The 20647-nt window shown below is 40.8% G+C and overlaps 1 protein-coding gene and 1 long non-coding RNA gene across 5 annotated transcripts in view; one reads left to right on the top strand and one right to left on the bottom strand.

The window, feature by feature from the left end:
- Positions 1 to 941: 941 nt before the first annotated feature.
- On the bottom strand, positions 942 to 20015 carry LOC149976950 (uncharacterized). Of its 2 annotated transcripts, none has more exons than XR_016487431.1 (3): positions 19877 to 20015; positions 19447 to 19508; positions 942 to 1061 (listed from the first exon to the last, which is right to left on the bottom strand). It is a non-coding gene; the product is annotated as an uncharacterized LOC149976950 (long non-coding RNA). The 2 variants fall into 2 exon arrangements; XR_016487430.1 differs by lacking the exon at positions 942 to 1061 and adding an exon at positions 14561 to 14688.
- Positions 8243 to 20647, top strand: part of LOC110492431 (transmembrane and coiled-coil domains protein 1) — a 98842-nt gene continuing 86437 nt past the window's right edge. For 2 of the 3 annotated variants that reach the window (XM_036947421.2, XM_090203621.1), the window contains exon 1: positions 8243 to 8344. The gene's annotated coding sequence lies outside the window, so the exon portion shown is untranslated. Of the gene's footprint in view, positions 8345 to 13164; positions 13322 to 20647 lie in introns of those variants that run through there. The other variant, XM_036947422.2, reaches the window with a different exon arrangement.

The raw sequence follows: 20647 nt of genomic DNA, 5'->3' as shown, positions 1-20647 counted from the left end.
GCAACTTACATGAGCAATTAGTGTTAAGTGTTAAGTGCCTTGCTCAAGGGCACATAAATAGAATTTTCACCTAGTCGGCACCGAGGATTCGAACCAGTGAACCTCCGGATACGGGCCCAACACTCTTTACCGCTAGGCTACCTGCCGACCCATGATCTTTATAGATTAACATGATTTTTATCCTAGAATCCTCCTAGCATCTTCGCAGCTGTTTTTGCTATCCTGGGCTGAGGCTTCTCCCTGCTCTGCTGTTCCCTGCCAGGCCGGCCATCTTGCCATGGTCAACCAGTCAAGCTAAGTGCGAATTCCGCCTCAAAGGCTGCCATAAGTCTCATTAGTATTTGTGTCACCCCGGCGATGCCGGAACACTAGGGGGAGGCGGAGGGGTCCTGACCTTATCAGAGGCTTAGTTGTACTGGGTGCAGTCAGAATACAGCGGCAGAGACCGGGGTGAACCGAAGGTGTGCATGTGCATGTATGAAGTGGTTGCATGGGAACAGGACTCATGACGACATGTTTCATTAGGTAATTCTCAGGTAAGACACTTCATTCAAGGGGCAAGGTTAAACTTGGCCATTTCCAAAGAGCCACTTAAAGTACACTGTCATTTTAACCCCAGTTAGCTTTGAGTTTTTGAAAGGTGCTATACGAGTCCAAATAGTTGTGTTTGTCTGTTCTCACTGGGCGGTGGTCCACTGGTAAAAAATGTTTTTCCTGTGACAGGATGTTCTACCGTTGTTTTTCACTTGGTTCCTGAAAAAAAGAATGGCAAGCAGTTGGAATGGATGTTGTGTAGTAGCTGTTAAGCCCAGACGGTTGTGAGGGTTGAACTTGATAACCTTAGACCCACCTGTTCTTCTACTCAATAATGACCATGCTTACACACTTTAATTGACCTGTCAGATTCACATAATTAGAAGGCACAGCAGGCCTGCTGGAGGGGCTACTGTAATTGGAGGGAGATGTGGGGACATAGCGTCCACGTCTGGCATGTGTGGGGAGAGAGGTTCGCCTGGCAGCAGCCGCTCACAATGTTTTCCATTATCCACCTCGCTCTGATGCTGTGGGAAGAAGAAAAACAGACCAATATATCTTTCTGCGGATGAAGATGATATAGAGGTTAGGGGTAGGGTTGACGTCAAAGCATTCGATCCTTGCCAGCTATGTGTTTTTGGGTTCAAGCAGAAAACCTGCCTGTTTTCGTGTTATGTTGTTATGTGAGCTGTTTGTCAGGTGGAGTGTTTCTGTCACTCAGCATCTTGGCGAATTACTTCCTGTTGTGTCATGGACACTGGACACCACTGGAGGAGAAGGAAGCACTCAAGAGCTTTTACTGTGTTTCATCTACTATCTACTAACTGTTACGCGGAGCGGAACAGTTGAACCCAAGAGCAGACTCAGACGAGGAGACTGGGATGAGGTAACCAAGGTATTTATTGAAACACAGGGGGAAGATGGAGTGCAGGCCAGGGGAAGCTTGGGCAGGTTGCAGGAAACCAGGTGCGGAGGCTGAGGCTGGAGCGACAGGTGTTGGGGACAGGGTAAGCAGGTCCGGAGGAGAATCCAAGGGAGCAGTAGAGTGGGGGATCCAGGACAGAGTAGCAGGACTGATGAAATGTAGGACTGGAGACTGGGACCAGAGTCAGAGTGGGCAGAACTGAGCAGAGAGGAAAACAGCATCAGGCAAGGGAAAACGGGCATAACAGGATCTAAACAGGGCCAAACAGCTAGAACCATAGACTGACTGAGCAGAGATTATGATCTGGCAGTGTGGAAGTGGCAGGGCTGAGTATTTGTAGAGGCCTTGATTATGGAACAGGTTGCAGCTGGTGGGGATCTGCTCTGATTACAGCACACCTGTCTCCGCCCACACAATCACACACACACACAGAGAGAGGGAGAGGAAGTGAGCACTGGTGGAGTGGTGACAGGTCAAGGAGACACAGGATGAGCAGTAGAGGGCGAGCAGGATGTAACAGGATGTAACACTATGTAACACTAATGAGTGTTTGATACACGGATGGCCAATGATAAGGGGTATTGAACCATGCACCAAATGCACTCCATAAACATTAGATATCAACTTATTTTAAGCAGCTCTACTGAGCACAAAGCACCTTCTATGCTACCCACCAAAAATGTTTTGACCTACTGAAAACATTATATTTAGTCACTTTAGGTTCGTTATTGACCAGGAGACCCAGTTATTCATAGCTACGACACATAAATTCCAACAGGTTTTTATAATACAGTGTGAAGCCCATTCACACACAGAACACAGCAAAGTGGAAACAACAAAGTGGAAAGGAATTGCCATGATTTTGGTGAGGACTCCATGTCCTACAGCTCGATGAGAATAATGATGACGATTTCTGTTCCTTACACGTGTTTGCCTGTGATAGTGTATTTTTTACACTGCCCAGTCTATCTTTGATATGATTGAGTGTGTGTGTGCTTAATAAAACATGTAAACAGTGTATTTTGATATTGAACAAAACGTTGTCTATTCTTCATAAGCGTGAGAATTGTGTTTATTTACCAGAATGGTAATAATGTTGCAAGGCACGCTTGTATGTCTCTTCAACGCTGTTGCCCTCTGTTGAGTATAGCTGATAATAGATGTCTCTCAAATGAGTCTTATACATACAAATTTTCCACCATCAGATTCAGTCTCATATGCTTTCTCTGTGTTATACATTGAAATATGACAATGGATGAAGGGCAGAAACATAAATTGCTGTGTTGATGGGATAACAGCTACATGAATCTGAGATGTCTGTGTCCAGCTTGACCAGCAACTCATCTTCATGGCTGTACTGCCCCCTGTTGTTCAGAAAGAATTAACATTCACATTACAGTAACAAACGGTCCTAAACAGATTTTGCAGGGATGATTAAATAGAGTTTACTACCAAGTAATTACTGCTGATGATCATCTGTGTGTGGGATTTTTAAAACGTATTTTATTTCACCTTTATTGAACCAGGTAGGCCAGTTGAAAACAAGTTCTCATTTACACCTGGCCAAGATAAAGCAAAGCAGTGCATCAAAAACAACAACACAGAGTTACACATAAACAAACATACAGTCAATAACGCAATAGAAAAATCTATGTATAGTGTGCACAAATGTAGAAGAGTAGGGAGGTAAGGCAATAAATAGGCCATGGACGCGAAATAATTACAATTGAGCATTAACACTGGAGTGAAAGATGTGTAGATGATGATGTGCAAGTAGAGATTTTATTTTTATTTTTTTATTTTACCTTTATTTAACCAGGTAGGCAAGTTGAGAACAAGTTCTCATTTACAATTGCGACCTGGCCAAGATAAAGCAAAGCAGTTCGACAGATACAACGACACAGAGTTACACATGGAGTAAAACAAACATACAGTCAATAATACAGTATAAACAAGTCTATATACACAATGTGAGCAAATGAGGTGAGAAGGGAGGTAAAGGCAAAAAAGGCCATGGTGGCAAGGTAAATACAATATAGCAAGTAAAACACTGGAATGGTAGTTTTGCAATGGAAGAATGTGCAAAGTAGAAATAAAAATAATGGGGTGCAAAGGAGCAAAATAAATTAATTAATTAAATACAATTGGGAAAGAGGTAGTTGTTTGGGCTAAATTATAGGTGGGCTATGTACAGGTGCAGTAATCTGTGAGCTGCTCTGACAGTTGGTGCTTAAAGCTAGTGAGGGAGATAAGTGTTTCCAGTTTCAGAGATTTTTGGAGTTCGTTCCAGTCATTGGCAGCAGAGAACTGGAAAGAGAGGCGGCCAAAGAAAGAATTGGTTTTGGGGGTGACTAGAGAGATATACCTGCTGGAGCGTGTGCTACAGGTGGGAGATGCTATGGTGACCAGCGAGCTGAGATAAGGCGGGACTTTACCTAGCAGGGTCTTGTAGATGACATGGAGCCAGTGGGTTTGGCGACGAGTATTAAGCGAGGGCCAGCCAACGAGAGCGTAGAGGTCGCAATGGTGGGTAGTATATGGGGCTTTGGTGACAAAACGGATTGCACTGTGATAGACTGCATCCAATTTGTTGAGTAGGGTATTGGAGGCTATTTTGTAAATGACATCGCCAAAGTCGAGGATTGGTAGGATGGTCAGTTTTACAAGGGTATGTTTGGCAGCATGAGTGAAGGATGCTTTGTTGCGAAATAGGAAGCCAATTCTAGATTTAACTTTGGATTGGAGATGTTTGATATGGGTCTGGAAGGAGAGTTTACAGTCTAACCAGACACCTAAGTATTTGTAGTTGTCCACGTATTCTAAGTCAGAGCCGTCCAGAGTAGTGATGTTGGACAGGCGGGTAGGTGCAGGTAGGGATCGGTTGAAGAGCATGCATTTAGTTTTACTTGTATTTAAGAGCAATTGGAGGCCACGGAAGGAGAGTTGTATGGCATTGAAGCTTGCCTGGAGGGTTGTTAACACAGTGTCCAAAGAAGGGCCGGAAGTATACAGAATGATGTCGTCTGCGTAGAGGTGGATCAGAGACTCACCAGCAGCAAGAGCGACCTCATTGATGTATACAGAGAAGAGAGTCGGTCCAAGAATTGAACCCTGTGGCACCCCCATAGAGACTGCCAGAGGTCCGGACAACAGACCCTCCGATTTGACACACTGAACTCTATCAGAGAAGTAGTTGGTGAACCAGGCGAGGCAATCATTTGAGAAACCAAGGCTGTTGAGTCTGCCGATGAGGATGTGGTGATTGACAGAGTCGAAAGCCTTGGCCAGATCAATGAATACGGCTGCACAGTAATGTTTCTTATTGATGGCGGTTAAGATATCGTTTAGGACCTTGAGCGTGGCTGAGGTGCACCCATGACCAGCTCTGAAACCAGATTGCATAGCAGAGAAGGTATGGTGAGATTCGAAATGGTCGGTAATCTGTTTGTTGACTTGGCTTTCGAAGACCTTAGAAAGGCATGGTAGGATAGATATAGGTCTGTAGCAGTTTGGGTCAAGAGTGTCCCCCCCTTTGAAGAGGGGGATGACCGCAGCTGCTTTCCAATCTTTGGGAATCTCAGACGACACGAAAGAGGTTGAACAGGCTAGTAATAGGGGTGGCAACAATTTTGGCAGATAATTTTAGAAAGAAAGGGTCCAGATTGTCTAGCCCGGCTGATTTGTAGGGGTCCAGATTTTGCAGCTCTTTCAGAACATCAGCTGAATGGATTTGGGAGAAGGAGAAATGGGTAAGGGATACTGGGGTGCAAAAGAGCAAGAGGATAAGTAACAATAGGGGGATGAGTTAGTGTGGTGTGTTATTTACAGATTGGCTGTGTACAGGTACAGTGATCGGTAAGTTGCTCTGACAGCTGATGCTTAAAGTTAGAGGGAGATATAAAACTCCAGCGTCAGTGATTTTTGTAATTCGTTTCAGTCATTGGCAGCAGAGAACTGTAAGGAAAGGTGGCCAAAGGAAGTGTTGGCTTTGAGGTTGACCAGTGAAATATACCTGCTGGAGCGCGTGCTACGGGTGGGCGTTGCTGTGGTGACCAGTGAGCTGAGATAAGTTGGGGATTTATCTAGCATAGACTTATACAGTGCCTTGCGAAAGTATTCGGCCCCCTTGAACTTTGCGATCTTTTGCCACATTTCAGGCTTCAAACATAAAGATATAAAATTGTATTTTTTTTTTTTTGTGAAGAATCAACAACAAGTGGGACACAATCATGAAGTGGAACGACATTTATTGGATATTTCAAACTTTTTTAACAAATCAAAAACTGAAAAATTGGGCGTGCAAAATTATTCAGCCCCCTTAAGTTAATACTTTGTAGCGCCACCTTTTGCTGCGATTACAGCTGTAAGCCACTTGGGGTATGTCTCTATCAGTTTTGCACATCGAGACTTTTTATGGATATCTTTAAGAAATGTCTTTCTTCTTGCCACTCTTCCATAAAGGCCAGATTTGTGCAATATACGACTGATTGTTGTCCTATGGACAGAGTCTCCCACCTCAGCTGTAGATCTCTGCAGTTCATCCAGAGTGATCATGGGCCTGTTGGCTGCATCTCTGATCAGTCTTCTCCTTGTATGAGCTGAAAGTTGAGAGGGACGGCCAGGTCTTGGTAGATTTGCAGTGGTCTGATACTCCTTCCATTTAAATATTATCGCTTGCACAGTGCTCCTTGGGATGTTTAAAGCTTGGGAAATATTTTTGTATCCAAATCCGGCTTTAAACTTCTTCACAACAGTATCTCGTACCTGCCTGGTGTGTTCCTTGTTCTTCATGATGCTCTCTGCACTTTTAACGGACCTCTGAGACTATCACCGTGCAGGTGCATTTATACGGAGACTTGATTACACACAGGTGGATTGTATTTATCATCATTAGTCATTTAGGTCAACATTGGATCATTCAGAGATCCTCACTGAACTTCTGGAGAGAGTTTGCTGCACTGAAAGTAAAGGGGCTGAATAATTTTGCACACCCAATTTTTCAGTTTTTGATTTGTTAAAAAAGTTTGAAATATCCAATAAATGTTGTTCCACTTCATGATTGTGTCCCACTTGTTGTTGATTCTTCACAAAAAAAATACAGTTTTATATCTTTATGTTTGAAGCCTGAAATGTGGCAAAAGGTCGCAAAGTTCAAGGGGGCCGAATACTTTCGCAAGGCACTGTAGATGACCTGGAGACAGTGGGTTTGGTGACAAATATGTAGTGAGGGCCAGCCAATGAGAGCATACAGGTCGCAGTGGTGGGTAGTATATGGGGCTTTGGTGACAAAACGGATGGCACTGTGACAGACTACATCCAATTTGCTGAGTAGGGTGTTGGAGACTATTTTGTAAATGGCATCGCGGAAGTCAAGGATCGGTAGGATAGTCAGTTTTACGAGGTTATGTTTTGCAGCATTAGTGAAGGAGGCTTTGTTGAAAAATAGGAAGCCGATTCTAGATTTAATTTTGGATTGGAGATGCATAATGTGAGTCTGGAAGGAGAGTTTACAGTCTAACCAGACACATAGGTATTTGTAGTTGTCCACATATTCTAAGTCAGAACCTATTTTTAAACAAATTATCTTTGGTCTGTTGGTCCACCTCCCCTGCCCACTCACACGGTATAATGCAGTAAAAACCAAATCCAACCAGAAACTTAGGGGAGGAGGAACTCAAGACACTCTGAACACAGAGACATTTGGAATAGATCGCCCATTACCATAGTTACTAAGACGGATGGCCTATAAGACAGGAGCTTTGGACTTTATTTAAATTAAACTGTCTGAGAGGAAATGTAATCAGGAGAGCAATATACAAATGGGAGTGAAGAGTGTGAAGACTTTGGCTAGGTGCTATGTCAATAGAGAGGGGATAGATAAATAGATAAATAATAAGCCAAACTCTGTCTTATGTAATGTCTCCCCAAAATGACTGTTATAACTTGTTACAGCAAGGCTCAGTTCTCTGGTTGGTTCTGCTTTTGTGGGGCACTGCTTATGTGTGTGGTTTCTCTCAGGTTTTCCTAGGGTTTATCAACTCTCTGTCCTCTCCAGGTTTGATGGTAAATTTAGATACAGTGTGTGTCATGTCACCCATTATTTTTATTTCTACTTTGCACATTCTCCCATTGCAAATCTACCATTCCAGTCTCCCTTATCTCACCTCATTTGCTCACATCGTATATAGACTTGTTTATACTGTATTATTGACTGTATGTTTGTTTTACTCCATGTGTAACTCTGTGTCGTTGTATGTGTCGAACTGCTTTGCTTTATCTTGGCCAGGTCGCAATTGTAAATGAGAACTTGTTCTCAACTTGCCTACCTGGTTAAATAAAGGTGAAATAAAAAAAATAAAAAAATAAACTGAGCTGGACTGTATCGAGAAAATGTCAAGATCAATCTTTCCGCGTAACCAATCAGTGTTTTTTATTATGACTGATGTGTGCATAGTCATACTGTCACAGTATGACTATGGCCACCAGGTTACAAATTAGAATAGGCATGACCAGGAAACAGGCACAAGCTGTACATCAATAAAATCGAGTTCCTCTGTAACAATCAAGTTGAATAAAAAGTTTATATTAGATTATGAATACAATCATTACAAATCCTGCACAATATTCTAAAGAATGTTTTTGTTTCAATTACCAATATAGCTCGAGTAGCATATATAAATTATTGAAGCGTGTTTAGACTATATTCAATTGAGGATATTTTGCAGTGAGCTCCCCTAAACGAACCAAATGGTTTGGTCCGCCCGTGCCCTCTGCTGCTGTACGTCCTATTATTCCGACGTCAGCATGGGAGAGCGCAGAGAGGAGGGGTGGCGTTGCGTTGTGTTTGGACGTGTGTTGACTGTAGCAGTTTTTTTCATCTCCCATGTAAGTGTCAATTTACTGCTAAAGTTATCATCACTAAATGTAATGTAAATGTGTATAGTGTGACAGTTATTGAATCCGTTATGGTGCAATACTACGGCTTTTTTAGACGTAACAGTTGTTTCTTTCGCCAAACCATGTTTCACAAGTCTTGGTTTATAATGACACAATCAAACAGGACTTCAAGCGCTGTCAACCTGTCTGTTTCAGTGATGCAGATTGTCCCTCACTATTCTAGCTCGCTACGTTATACACTTATATTGTATCAATACAATCCATTCGTAGGCTATCATTCAGCCACATGTTGATGTTGTAAATTTGTTACACTTCAATTACTGTAACGTTTCACTGTCATGTCAACGAAGCAAGTTGCTTGTTTACCATATATCACGAAGGAACCCTACATTTTTTATCTCCATCTGTGCTATGTTACAGACATTTGTTTGGCCAATAGTGTAACTTATACACTGTAATATCTGCTTTAATGTGTTAGTAGCTTAACATATTAAAAGCACTGCAAGCATCTTTTATTTCTGTGATAATTTGCTGTTTTTCTGTTTTGTCTCAAACGCATTAAGGAATAAATAAATACAATACATTCCACAAATTCACTTTTAACAAGGCATACCTGTTAATTTATATGCTTCAAAATAGCCACCTGCCTTGATGACAGCTTTGCACACTCTTGGCATTCTCTCAACCAGTTTCATGAGGTAGTCACCTGGAATGTGTTTCAATTAACAGGTGTACCTTGTTAAAAGTTAATTTGTGGATATGTTTTCCTTCTTAATGTTTGAGCCAATCAGTTGAGTTGTGACAAGGTAGGGGTGGTATACAAAAGATAGCCCTATTTGTTAAAAGACCAAGTCCATATTATTGCAAGAACAGCTGAAATAAGCAAAGAGAAACGACAGTCTATCATCACTTTAAGACATGAAAGTCCGTCAATCCAGAAAATGTCAATAATTTTGAAAGTTTCTTCAAGTGCAGTCGCAAAAACCACCAAGCGCTATGATGAAACTGGCTCTCATGAGTACTGCCACAGGAAAGGAAGACCCAGAGTTACCGGTGCTGCAGAGGATAAGTTCATTAGAGTTACCAGCCTCAGAAATCTCCAGGCTGTGTAAGGGCTATTTGACCAAGAAGGAGAATGATAGATTTCTGCATCAGATGACCTGGCCTCCACAATCACCTGAACTCAACTCAATTGAGATGGTTTGGAAATCTGTCCTTTGGTCTAATGAGTCCACAGAGTGAAGGAAAAGCAAGACTGTTGGAAAAGCATTCCAGGTGAAGCTGGTTGAGAGAATCCCAAGAGTGTGCAAAGCTGTCATCAAGGCAAAGGGTGGCTACTTTGAAGAATCTCAAATATAAAATATATTTTTATTTGTTTAACACTTTTTGGAATACTACATGATTCCATATGTGTTATTTCATAGTTTTGATGTCTTCACTATTATTCTACAATGTAGAAAATAGTGCAAATAAAGAAAAACCCTTGAATGAGTAGGTGTGTCCATACTTTTGACCGGTACTGTATATAGAACGACAAAGCTGTAAAACATTATCCTAAATATAAACCATCAACTTAGTGAATATGATTGATGTTTAGAATGAGGGTTTCAGCATGAAATATCATTTTTTGTATTTATTAATTAATTATTATTAATTTAATTAATACTTATTAATTATTAATTAATTAATTAATTTACTTGTATTTATTTTACTATATCAGTACTTATTTTTTTGTCAATGTTTTGGCATCAAACTGGTGGCAGTTGTGAAAAATGTCAATAGTTGGAAGAGTTGCAGAGTTAGTTGAAAATAATGCCACGTGTGTCCAAACTTGACTGGTACTGTGTGTGTGTGTGTGTGTGTGTGTGTGTGTGTGTATGTGTATGTGTATATGTATATGTATATATATATATACATATACATATACATATACATATACATATATACAGTGCCTTGCGAAAGTATTCGGCCCCCTTGAACTTTGTGACCTTTTGCCACATTTCAGGCTTCAAACATAAAGATATAAAACTGTATTTTTTTGTGAAGAATCAACAACAAGTGGGACACAATCATGAAGTGGAACAACATTTATTGGATATTTCAAACTTTTTTAACAAATCAAAAACTGAAAAATTGGGCGTGCAAAATTATTCAGCCCCTTTACTTTCAGTGCAGCAAACTCTCTCCAGAAGTTCAGTGAGGATCTCTGAATGATCCAATGTTGACCTAAATGACTAATGATGATAAATACAATCCACCTGTGTGTAATCAAGTCTCCGTATAAATGCACCTGCACGGTGATAGTCTCAGAGGTCCGTTAAAAGCGCAGAGCGCATCATGAAGAACAAGGAACACACCAGGCAGGTCCGAGATACTGTTGTGAAGAAGTTTAAAGCCGGATTTGGATACAAAAAGATTTCCCAAGCTTTAAACATCCCAAGGAGCACTGTGCAAGCGATAATATTTAAATGGAAGGAGTATCAGACCACTGCAAATCTACCAAGACCTGGCCGTCCCTCTAAACTTTCAGCTCATACAAGGAGAAGACTGATCAGAGATGCAGCCAAGAGGCCCATGATCACTCTGGATGAACTGCAGAGATATACAGCTGAGGTGGGAGACTCTGTCCATAGGACAACAATCAGTCGTATATTGCACAAATCTGGCCTTTATGGAAGAGTGGCAAGAAAGCCATTTCTTAAAGATATCCATAAAAAGTGTTGTTTAAAGTTTGCCACAAGCCACCTGGGAGACATGTAAACATGTGGAAGAAGGTGCTCTGGTCAGATGAATCCAAAATTGAACTTTTTGGCAACAATGCAAAACGTTATGTTTGGCGTAAAAGCAACACAGCTCATCACCCTGAACACACCATCCCCACTGTCAAACATGGTGGTGGCAGCATCATGGTTTGGGCCTGCTTTTCTTCAGCAGGGACAGGGAAGATGGTTAAAATTGATGGGAAGATGGATGGAGCCAAATACAGGACCATTCTGGAAGAAAACCTGATGGAGTCTGCAAAAGACCTGAGACTGGGACGGAGATTTGTCTTCCAACAAGACAATAATCCAAAACATAAAGCAAAATCTACAATGGAATGGTTCAAAAATAAACATATCCAGGTGTTAGAATGGCCAAGTCAAAGTCCAGACCTGAATCCAATCGAGAATCTGTGGAAAGAACTGAAAACTGCTGTTCACAAATGCTCTCCATCCAACCTCACTGAGCTCGAGCTGTTTTGCAAGGTCTCTCGATGTGCAAAACTGATAGAGACATACCCCAAGCGACTTACAGCTGTAATCGCAGCAAAAGGTGGCGCTACAAAGTATTAACTTAAGGGGGCTGAATAATCTTGCACGCCAAATTTTTCAGTTTTTGATTTGTTAAAAAAGTTTGAAATATCCAATAAATGTCGTTCCACTTCATGATTGTGTCCCACTTGTTGTTGATTCTTCACAAAAAAATAGTTTTATATCTTTATGTTTGAAGCCTGAAATGTGGCAAAAGGTCGCAAAGTTCAAGGGGGCCGAATACTTTCGCAAGGCACTGTATATACGTGATGGGATGTATAGACATTATGGACAGTATGTGGATAGAATATGTAGTATATCTGAAGAATACGTGGATAGAATAGTCTATGTACAGCAATAGTTGAATAGGATGGCCTTGACTAGAATACAGTATATACATATAAAATGGGTAAAACAGTATTAAAGTGACCTGAGTTCCATTACTAAAGTGACCAGTTGTCCATGTGTATGGGCAGTAGCCTCTAAGGTGTAGGGTTGAGTAACCGGGTGGTAGCCGGCTAATGACGGTGACTAAGTTCAGTGCAGCTTACAGGGTGGAAGCCTGGCTAGTGATGGCTATCTAACAGTCTGATGGCCTTCAGATAGAAGCTGTTTTTCAGTCTATGGATCCCAGCTTTGATACACCTACATTGATCTCGCCTTCTGCATGATAGTGGGGTGAACAGGCCATGGCTCAGGGGGCTGAAGTCCTTGATGATCTTCTTGGCCTTCCTGTGACATTGGGTGCGGTAGATGTCCTGGAGGGCAGGCAGTGTGCCCCCAGTGATGCGTTGGGCAGACCGTACCACCCTTTTAGAGCCCTGCAGTTGCGGACGGTGCAGTTGCCATACCAGGCGGTGATACAGCCAGACAGGATGCTCTCAATGGGGCATCCTGCTTCATAGTATATATACGGTTATGTGAATGCCATGGAAGGCCCAGAGAGCTACAACCCATGACAACTACCAATTGTTGTTTACCATAGTGTATTTTTGTCTGTTTAAATAGCTAATGTAATTTAATTTTAGTTGGACACAACCATGAAACAAGTGGTTATGTGGGTGGCATCGAGAGAGAGAGAGAGAGAGAGGCAGAGAGAGAGAAACATGGAATAATTTTGAGGATTAGCAGTTGAATTTCTATTTTTTTCCCTCCAGTGTTTTACAAGAAGACATGGGAGTTAAATTCTTGTTCTACTCTACAAAGAAGTAGGAAAACAAGCATCTATGATGATTTTAATTCAATGTTTTTTTGTATTGATCCACTTATTCAACCAATCTTTTTCTGCCAATCTCTTGCTCTCTATCATTTACACTCATACACAAAAACACACACAAGCAGAAGCAGGCGGAAATTATAAGTACAGTATCCCGGCATCTGTCTGCTAAGTGGCTGAGAGCATCGCTGCCCCTTCAGGGCGCTTCAGACACAGCCATTCATGTCTCACTCCGCTGGTCAGACCACCACGATGACGCTTGCCAGCCCTCCTCCCTCCCCATCCACCTCGCTCCCCTCTGCTCTGTTCACGTTGTGCCTGCCTGGTCTGGAGCTGCTGTGATTGTGAGCAGGCTGTGAAGCTGCTCTCTCTCTGTTTCTGTGATGCTCTGCCTGTGTGGTTGCCCGCGTTAGACTGAGGACCCATGATGTGATCTGACCATGGACTCTGCCTCTTTATGTGAGTGTGAAACGCCTTCAGTGTTGTATTTATTTACCCAGGCTGTTACCTGGCCAAATGAATGGAGCATTTGTAAACAGAGCCTGCCTCCCACACAACATAAGCACTTGTGTTGTTTAGATACAGGATAAGAATGTTAACATTGGCATTAATGTATTATTAGACACTGGTAAGTAACTGATAGAGGGAGTTATTGTTTGAGTACATACAGGTAGACAGATTGCTGTTGGACTCAAAGCAAATCAAATGTTATTGTTCACATACACATATTTAGCAGATGTTATTGCGGGTGCAGTGAAATGCTTGTAAAGAGAACAACATTCAGTGTTTTGTTAGTGATGAATGGATGGGGAAGAGAAGAGACTGTTTTGACTGGGTTGTTATAAATGGTGGGCAGAGGTAGTGTTGTTTGAGGTGTCACTGTGGAACTTGGCTTTGGCTTGTGGTTTCTGGATGCTTATGTGGTTTCATATCTTTAGTTCAGGTAATGAAGGCTGACTGAATGAGATGTGTGACCATTATTTTTCTCTTTCAGTTTGAAATATGTGACAGGAACGTGACAAACAATATGGCGATATAGATCGCTTTCTAACTAACGTAGGCCTATTACTTTATTCTTTTTTGAAGGTAACTTTTTTCCACATATTCTTAATTGATCACTACAATTCACTTCCCTAGCCAAAGGCCCTGGAACAGCACTGTCTGGTTGAGCTGGAGAGGAAGTGGCCACTGGTCTCTGAGAGGAAACAGATTCATCTGGGTGGAACAGAACATAACTATGTTTCTCTGTCATACCTTCCCACAGTGCTGTGGTGCGCTGTCTGAAAAGGCCACAGAGCAGCTTGGCACCTCTAATTTTAGTCCCGTCAAGGCTGTGAAGCTTGCTGGCAAACCAGCCATGCTTATGCTCGGTTCGTTTGGTATATATATATATATATATATATATATTCCACAAATTTCTTGTTAACAAACTATAGTTTTGGCAAGTCGGTTAGGACATATACTTTGTGCATGACAATTTTTCCAACAATTGTTTACAGAGATTATTTCACTTATAATTCACTATCACAATTCCAGTGGGTCAGAAGTTTAGACATTAAGTTGACTGACTTTAAACAGCTTGGAAAAATCCAGAAAATGATGTCATGGCTTTAGAAGCTTCTGATAGGCTAATTGACATCATTTGAGTCAATTGGAGGTGTTCCTGTGGATGTATTAAGGCCTACCTTCAAACTCAGTGCCTCTGCTTGACATCCCGGGAAAATCAAAATAAATCAGCCAAGACCTCAGAAAAACAATTGTAGACCTCCATAAGTCTGGTTCATCCTTGGGAGCAATTTCCAAATGCCTGAAGGTACCACGTCCATCTGTACAAACAATAGTACGCAAGTATAAACACCATGGGACCACACAGCCATCATACCGCTCAGGAAGGAGACGCATTCTGTCTCCTAGAGATGAACGTACTTTGGTGCAAAAAGTGCAAATCAATCCCAGAACAACAGCAAAGGACATTGTGAAGATTCTGGAGGAAACAAGTACAACGTATCTATATCCACAGTTAAACAAGTCCTATATCGACATAACCTGAAAGGCCACTCAGCAAGGAAGAAGCCACTGCTCCAAAACCACCATATGTTACAGTTTTCTTGCGGTGAAGGAGAGGAGGACCAAAATGCAGAGTGGTTATTTTGATTCATGGTTCTTTAACTAAGAAACTACACATGAACAAACAAAACAAGAACCGTGAAAACCTAAACAGCCTATTTGGTGCAAACAAACACAGAGACCGGAACAATCACCCACGAAACACTCAAAGAATATGGCTGCCTAAATATGGTTCCCAATCAGAGACAACGATAAACACCTGCCTCTGATTGAGAACCACTCCAGACAGCCATAGACTATTCTAGATAACCCCACTGTACCACAATCCCAATACCTACAAAAACCTTAAGACAAAACACACCACATAATAAACCCATGTCACACCCTGGCCTGACCAAAATAATAAAGAAAACACAAAATACTAAGACCAGGGCGTGACACCATAACAAAAACAGACTACGGTTTACAACTGCACAAGAACAAATATCATACTTTTTGGAGAAACGTCCTCTGGTCTGATGAAAAAAAATAGAACTGTTTGGCCATAATGACCATCGTTATGTTTGGAGGGAAGAGGGGGAGGCTTGCAAGCCGAAGAATACCATCCCAACCGTGAAGCACGGCGATGGCAGCATCATGATGTGTAGGTGCTTTGCTGCAGGAGGGACTGGTGCACTTCACAAAATAGATGGCATCATGAGGATGGAAAATTATGTGGATATATTGATGCAACATCTCAAGACATCAGTCAGAAAGTTAAAGCTTGGTCGCCAAATGGACAATGACCCCAAGCATACTTCCAAAGTTGTGGAAAAATGGCCTAAGAACAAAGTCAAGGTATTGGAGTTTTTAGGTATTATAATTGTAATAATTTAAGGTAATTCTACCAAATACTAATTGAGTGTATGTAATCTTCTGACCCACTGGGAATGTGATGAAAGAAATAAAAGCTGCAATATATAATTCTCTCTACTATTATTCTCACATTTCACATTCTTAAAATAAAGTGGTGATCCTAACTGACCTAACACAGGGACTTTTTACTCGGATTAAATGTCAGGAATTTAAAAAACGGAGTTTACATGTATTTGGCTAAGGTGTATGTAAACTTCTGACTTCAACTCTATATACACACACACACACTACCATTCAAACGTTAGGGGTCACTTAGATATTTCATTGTTTAAAAAAAAAAGAAAAGCACATTTAAAATAAAATAGATCAGAAATACAGTGTTCACATTGGTAATGTTGTAAATGACTATTGTAGCTGGAAACAGCTTATTTTTTATGGAATATCTACGTAGGCGTACAGAGGCCCATTATCAGCGACCATCACTCCTGTGTTCCAATGGCACGTTGTGTTAGCTAATCCAAGTTTATCATTTTAAAAGGCTAACTGATCATTAGAAAACCCTTTTGCAATTATGTTAGCAAACCTGAAAACTGTTATGTTGATTTAAAGAAGCAATAAAACTGGCCTATTTTAGACTAGTTGATTATCTGGAGCATCAGCATTTGTGGGTTCAATTACAGGCTCAAAATGGCCAGAAACAAAGATATTTCTTCCAAAACTCGTCATCAGATGACTTGGTCTCCACAATCACCCGACCTCAATCCAATTGAGATGGTCTGGGATGAGTTGGACTGCAGAGTGAAGGAAAAGCAGCCAACATATGTGGGAACTCCTTCAAGACTGTTGGAAAAGCATTCCAGGTCACTACCTCGTGAAGCTGTTTGAGAGAATGCCAAGAGTGTGCAAAGCAGTCAAGGCAAAGGGATGCTACTTTGAAGAATCATAAATATAAAACATATTTAGATTTTTTTGAACACTTTTTTGGTTACTACATGATTCCATGTCTGTTATTTCATAGTTTTGATGTCTTCCTAGTATTCTACAATGTAGAAAATAGTACAAATTATGAAAAATGAGTAGGCGTGTCCAAACTTTTGACTGGTACTGTATATATTATCTTATAGTAAATGCTGCGGCCCTCGATTGTCAAGGTGTCCTCGAGGTCAAGCACTAAACAGGGTAATGTATTTTAAAAAGCGACTGCCCCTACAAATAAACAAATCCCTTTGAAAACGGCATATGTGGCATCAATATGAGTTAGACGCATTTATACTAATGTCAAAATTGGCTAGAAAGTGTAAATAGGATAATTTTGGACATAAAGTCAGTTTCGTCTAAAATGGAGTTTGGAACCTCAGTGCGTCACAACGAGTAAATTTAAGCCTGGGTTACAATTATGTCAGCAAATTGCCCCTTCGCCCATGTCGCTTCCCTTCATTGAATGGGGCGCCGTTGTTTCATCGCCACCATCCTTAAAAGCCCTATACGGATTGACCATGCATTGCAGTGCTTCCAGCAGAATGAACAGCCAACAACAATGGTTTGCATGCCCTGCCGAAGGACCTTATATCATGCGGAATAGGTGGTTGGAGTTCATTGTATACTGGTAGATAGACGATAGACTACTGATTATGTATCTATATAATGGGATTAGTCACTCTTTTATTTTAATAATCATTATCACCATCATCGCTAGCATAGCTGATGTTAGGTAGCTAGCTACCAACTAGGTCTAACGTATAATAGTTAATCAACATTTTAAGCTAAGCATTCTGATCTGTTGCATTAGCCTCATTGCTTTTGACATGTTTTGATGTACAGTAGGCCTAGTTGAATGAATTTTGGATTTATCGTTCCAGAACTGTCCCAGTCTGCTTGAACCGTCCCAGACATATTTTGTTATCGTCCCCAGGACGATGGGATGCCATTCATTTCCAGTTCTAGCTCCATATCCAGAAAGAATACCCTGTTGGATGATTATTTTGTATTTTTGTCCCTTGCTGTGTTGGCTATAGTAATGACTGGTAGGACTGGGGGCAGTCAGGATACAATGAATGAGGCTAACAAGAATTATGAGGAAGAAGTATGTAGGTAGCTAGTGCTAGTTAATTAATTTGTTGTTCTCAAATCACTTGTCATGACTGCAGTGGTGAAGTGGTTATACTCTAACTTTGACCATAACTTTCCAAAGAGCCTGCTCGGCAAAGGAAAGGTGCCTTGCGTGAAAACTGATGTGAGAAACAGTGACATACACTCTGAATGACCTACAATTATAAATCCCAGGCCAAACCAAGATTGTACTTTGAAAGTAGGCTAATAGTAGGCCTACTACTGAAACATATAACTGAGGCTGTCAACTTAGTCCAAATGTTTTTCAAAGTCACACTTTTGTAATAGAACACCCAATTTGTTGTTTTTCTAAGTCTATAACAATGCTTAAACCACATCAGAAGACCACTAGTGAGATCTGGGAAAAAATGTAAGTAATTCATTTTTGTGTAGTTACCCTTTAAAGTGGAACTGGCACCATTTTAACATGCTGTCAGGGGAATATGAGCCTGCTGTTTCTTCTGCAGCTTGCCTGCCAATGCAGGCTTGTCCCAACCCACGTTTTGACAACTGGATTGGAACTTCCCTGCTTGCCCGCCTATTTGATCAATGCCAAAATACATTTGTGACCGACCGTCTCAATTCGGTCCTATGTAGCGAAATTTTTAATTGTTTTTTACATTGGATAAAAGGAAAGACTCAGAGATAGAAAATTGTATATAATACACTGCAGTTGAGGAACAATGGGAAAGTGATTCTGCTATGAAAGTTGATAAACTAGTAACACCACTTTTGAGAAAATGGCCCTAAAATGTTTTGGTACACGTACTGGAGAGCTCTTCTTTGTCTACACGCATTCAGCATCGTTCACACTGTCACGATCGTCGTATGGAGTAGAAGGTGAGGACCAAAACGCAGCGTGGTTAGTATACATTCTTCTTTATTGAAGAAAGAACATGAAGTAAACTGAACCAAAACAATAAACGAATAACAACCGTGAAGCTATAATAAGAAAAATCTGCTGACACAAGCAACTAACATAGACATAGATAATCACCCACAAAGTACCCACAGAATATGGCTGCCTAAATACGGTTCCCAATCAGAGACAACGACAGACAGCTGCCTCTAATTGAGAACCAATCTAGGCAACCATATACATACAATTTACCTAGAAAGGAAACAGCCCCATAAACATACAAAACCCCTAGACAAGACAAACAACACATACATCACCCATGTCACACCCTGACCTAACCAAAATAACAAGGAAAACAAAGAATACTAAGGTCAGGGTGTGACACACACCCTCTTAACCTTTCTGATCTCCCCATCCCGGATCCGGGTTCGTGAATACAGACTCAAGCTCATTACCATAACGCAACGTTAACTATTCATGAAAATCGCAAATGAAATGAAATAAATATGCTAGCTCTCAAGCTTAGCCTTTTGTTAACAACACTGTCATCTCAGATTTTCAAAATATGCTTCTCAACCATTGCAAAACAAGCATTTGTGTAACAGTATTGATGGCTAACGTAGCATTTAGCATTAGCATTCAGCTGGCAACATTTACACAAAAAAACAGAAAAGCATTCAAAAAAATAATTTACCTTTGAAGAACTTCAGATGTTTTCAATGAGGAGACTCTCAGATAGCAAATGTTCAGTTTTTCCTGAAAGATTATTTGTTTAGGACAAATCGCTCCGTTTTCTGCGTCACGTTTAGCTATGAAAAAACCCCTGTATCCAGGATTGTGTAAATCTATCAGCAAGCTCATTAGCATAACACAACGTTAACTATTTATGAAAATCGCAAATGAAATGAAATAAATATGCCATCTCTCAAGCTTAGCCTTTTGTAAACAACACTGTCATCTCAGATTTTCAAAATATGCTTCTCAACCATAGGAAAACAATAATTTGTGTAAAAGTAGCTAGCTAGAGTTAGCATTTCGCGTTAGCATTTAGCGTTAGCATTAGCGTTAGCATCCAGCACGCAACATTAACAAAAACATAAAAGCCTTCAAATAAAATCATTTACCTTTGAAGAACTTCTGATGTTTTCAATGAGGATACTCTCAGTTAGATAGCAGATGCTCAGTTTTTTTTTTTTGAAAACATGGCAAACGTTGTTTAGAATCAATCATCAAGGTGTTTTTCACATATCTCTTCATTGATACATCGTTCTTGGACACATGCTTTCTCCCCTGAATCAAATGGTAAAGTAGAAGCAGCTGGCAATTGCGCACCGAATTCGACGCAGGACACCAGGCGGACACTTGGAAAATGTAGTCTCTTATGGTCAATCTTCCAATGATATGCCTACAAATACGTCACAATGCTGCTAAGACCTTGGGCGAACGACAGAAAGTGTAGGCTCATTCGTTGCGCAATCACAGCCATATAAGGAGAGAATGGAAAACAGAGCTTCAGAAATTCTGCTAATTCCTGGGTGATGCATCATCTTGGTTTCGCCTGTAGAATGAGTTCTGGGGCACTTACAGACAAAATCTTTGCAGATTCTGAAACTTCAGAGTGTTTTCTTTCCAAAACTGTCAAGAATATGCATAGTCAAGCATCTTTTCGTGACAAAATATCGCGCTTGAAACGGGAATGTTTTTTATCCAAAAATGAAATAGCGCCCCTAGAGCTCTAACAGGTTAAACTGCACATGTGAGGCCATGTGCTAAACAGCGTGAGTAAGGTACTGTAATAAACAACCAATGCTTTCAAGACTAAAAGTGGTGAAAATAGTAGCAGAAATACACTTTATATAGTCCATGTCCTATATCCTAATTTGTCTTTGGTAAAC

Source organism: Oncorhynchus mykiss, chromosome 16, assembly GCF_057628025.1.
Source record: "Oncorhynchus mykiss isolate SJ-2025 chromosome 16, ASM5762802v1, whole genome shotgun sequence".
Classification (NCBI taxonomy): domain Eukaryota; kingdom Metazoa; phylum Chordata; class Actinopteri; order Salmoniformes; family Salmonidae; genus Oncorhynchus; species Oncorhynchus mykiss.
This window is presented reverse-complemented; position numbering and strand designations above follow the sequence as displayed.